General features: G+C 41.5%; 1 long non-coding RNA gene across 1 annotated transcript in view; it reads left to right on the plus strand.

The window, feature by feature from the left end:
* LOC113463932 (uncharacterized) overlaps positions 1-2,252 on the plus strand; it is a 92,520-nt gene extending 90,268 nt beyond the window's left edge. The window contains exon 3 of the long non-coding RNA XR_003388765.1: positions 195-2,252. This is a non-coding gene — a long non-coding RNA (uncharacterized LOC113463932). The remainder of the gene's footprint in view (positions 1-194) is intronic.
* Positions 2,253-3,586: the final 1,334 nt, after the last annotated feature.

Genomic DNA, 3,586 nt, shown 5'->3' on the forward strand with positions numbered 1-3,586 from the left:
CACGAATTTCATTAAGCGAGGAATATATATATACATATATATATCCAGTTCTATTTTAGATCCGAAGAAATCTGAGTTTAACTTAAAAAAAAAAAGGATTATACAGATCGCGATAATTGAACGAGAATTCCTGTCTAAAAATTGTGCTGTGCCTTTATCCCTCTCGAATTAGAAAGTTTTTCCCGTTTTTCCAGGAAAGAGCCGGAGAAGAAAAACAGCGTTTGATGAATAACCACACGATGACGAACAAGCTTTCGCCGAGGAGGGAGGGAGGAAGGGCATTACCATGACGATTCCCGGCAATTAATTCGGGCGGAGGAAAATCGGCTGTAACCCGGGCCGAAGTTTTTATTCGAACCCCGTGCCGAAAAATCCTCTTTATCAGTATACGCGCACGCGGAACCAATCCTGCGATTAATCAGTTCCATATTAATGACCTCGTTAATTACGCGGATGAAGTGAGACGCATCGAGTCCAATAATTTATGCGCCGTCCGTCAAACGTATTGATTGAATCCATCGGGTTTTATCATTGACCACCGTTTAACAATGTTTCGTTTCTACGATGTTCGTTCGTGAAGCTACGAACATAAAATTGTGTCGCGACACGCGTACCATTCTATTGAGCGACTGATGGCCTCTTAAGCCGCGGTTCTTGCCGCAACTTTTTCTTAATACAAATCAGAATTGATGGTTATGGTCGTATCTAACTGCCCATAAATATACTGTTTATATGAATAAACTGCTGCCGCTTACGTAGCGATTTAGCAAAATGGATTGCATATCCCCATAGAAATAAATATATAGCAAATACGTTTGCTCCAGATAGAAAAAAAATTCAATGAAACGCATTAACAACAATCGTATTTTATCTAAATTAACTTTAATAGCAAAACTAGGAACATCGTTTGTCACTCGACTGTGAAGTTTAACTCGGGATCATAGGATAATGATTTACTCTAGAACGGCACGCTCCTCAACAACTTCTTGGACTGGCAACTTGTGTGCCTGACGCGAGTTACACCGTTCACGGCTGACAGTTACACCTGCACATATGTCCGACTGTCGTGCGCTGCAGCTTGAGATACTCGCCTAATGCGCCGTTCTTCATCGTCCCTGTGGTTCTATCAATGGACCTGTATGTCTGCAACTGCTGAGCACCAGGAAAACAGTATAACCCGTTCACCGATGCAATTTACCATTCCTAGTTTCGCAATTGTTAAAATAAAATCACAACTGTGTTTGCCAAGTGTTCAGTGAAATTCTGTGGATTTATGGATGTATGGATTTTATTATAAAATCGAAATTATATAAAATTGATTTTATGTTACATAAAAATTCACTACTCATAAGGATCTGAACGTAGATCTTCAAACAACAGAAATTAGCATAATTGCATTTGGCAAGTGAATGATTAAAAAGAATACGCATCGTCGTTTAATGGGTCGAAATTAATAATCGAACCGATGGCAGCATTAATGCAATTTCTGCCGCGTCGCAAACAGTGTCTATGTCACGCGCACGCATCGAGTAATTTATCGTTCAATAATTCAGCGAGACACGCGGTAAGGATCATCCATAGACATGACACTTTATATCCATAGAGAGAGAGAGTTCCTTTTGCCCGACGAGAATTATATTCGGATATGAACCGTTATTAATTATGCAAACCTTTGAACGAGGCGTTATCAGCTGTTTTGCATCGGCGAGAGAAATCTGTGTGCCCTGCCGCTATCGGTTCGCAGAATTAATCGATCGCGGAATTTTCGCCCGTCGAAGTGGGACGGTAACTCGTTCGCTTAATCGCCGAGCTAATCCACTCTCCTCGCGAGACGCAAATTCCATATGAGCGATGATTAACGCTACATAGTAATTATCCACAAAAGGTATTCCTTATTGCGTACACGTTCGGAATGGATGCTGCGCCCAATACCGGATTTATACAACACGTCCGCTTATAATGGAATTTCCTAGTAGCTGGTATCGATGCGTGAACGATAGGCTTACGCCATACCGGAAGCATGCCGCGATCCTAAATCATGTACCAAAGCCGAAAACGTACCGACGTAGCGCGAACGATAAAATTCATTGGTACCTGGTTAAACGATTTCCGCTATTAGGTAGCCAAGTTGCAACCGGGTCGAGAACTTCGCTGAGGAATTTGCATGGGTATCGGTGGTTTGACGCCGACAGACGCCGATAGAGGCAATGATAATTTGCGAGCCGTAGCGGAGCCGTGGATCGATTCGTGCCTCCGTAGTCTGCGGAATTAACAGATAACAGTGGCAACTCGGAGCCGCTCCGCCGCGCGCAGAATTAATTCTCGCGCGATAGTTGATCGATGATAAATTCACGATTATTAATTCTCGTGGAAGAAACGAAATTTTAATTGGAAGGTGCCGGGAGACTGTTACAAATGGGCTCGGGTCTGCGGCCGTTCGAACCGGAACGTCTGGGAGTACGCGTTGTTACGCGCTTCCTGTACACGGCCGACTCGCGTGGATATACCGTGTCCGCAAAATATCGATTGACCGCGGACGTTAACAAGCGAATATTAATATCTTCTGTTACAACACGCGGCGTACATGGGTCCATGGCTTTCCGGCGAGCTACGTAATTGACGTTTGTTCACGCTGCTTTTCCACCCGGCTTCGTCCCCGCAAATAATTGGTAAAACGATACGTCAGATCGGGATATAAGTGATCCCATTCCCGGCGACGCGTCAGTATTTATTTACGTCGATTAATTAACACTAGATTGGCCAAGGAAGTAATTTTTACTGCTTTTGGGCAAATGTACAAATAATAATGCATAAATTATTTTTTTTCCCAAGTGAAGTAAATTCTTTTTATTGTTAACATTTACTAATAACTTGTTATATGACTGTAAATAATATAAAAAAATATTAAAAATTAATTTTAGACAAATTTCTTTACACATTATTCTTTTACAATGCAGTCATTTTTACTGCTTTGGGCAATATAGGTATATACTAAGTTTCAGTCTTTCTAGTGTTAAACCACTGAATCGAGAAATCCTGGATATTTACATTCCGGGTTAATAATAATCATCGGGACGTTCGTCGATCTTCGGTTCGCCGGGGAAGTGACCGAACGTAAAAAGAAGAGAAATGAAACTAGGGATACCGAAGAGAGAGGAGAGAGTTAGATTAAACGAGCCGGGAAACCGGCAGGCAAGAAGAGTCGAATGGGCGGTTACAGAGGGAACAAAGGGAGATAGGCAGGAAGAAGCTTCGCAAGAAACCGCGTGTCATCCAAAGAAATCGTGACACCAGAAAAATACCCAGATGAGAAACTTCGCCAAACTCCCAAAAAAAAAACCAGATATCGATGTTCGGATTTAAATACGTCAATCGACGTAATTAAAATAAAAGGTCGAAGGTTGTTAAACAAGTTTCAATATTAATTAACTATTTCAATCCATGGAAATAATGAAACGGAAAGAAGAGAGTCGAAAGGGTTAACGATGGAAAAAACCTACGAACCTTATTTCTGTATTAACCCTTTGTACTCGAGCGGCGAAACTAATTGCAAACTGTAATATTTAACAGATTTTGTTGTATTCAA

Source organism: Ceratina calcarata, unplaced genomic scaffold, assembly GCF_001652005.2.
Source record: "Ceratina calcarata isolate Rehan_Ccalc_2016 unplaced genomic scaffold, ASM165200v1 scaffold197, whole genome shotgun sequence".
NCBI classification, from domain to species: domain Eukaryota; kingdom Metazoa; phylum Arthropoda; class Insecta; order Hymenoptera; family Apidae; genus Ceratina; species Ceratina calcarata.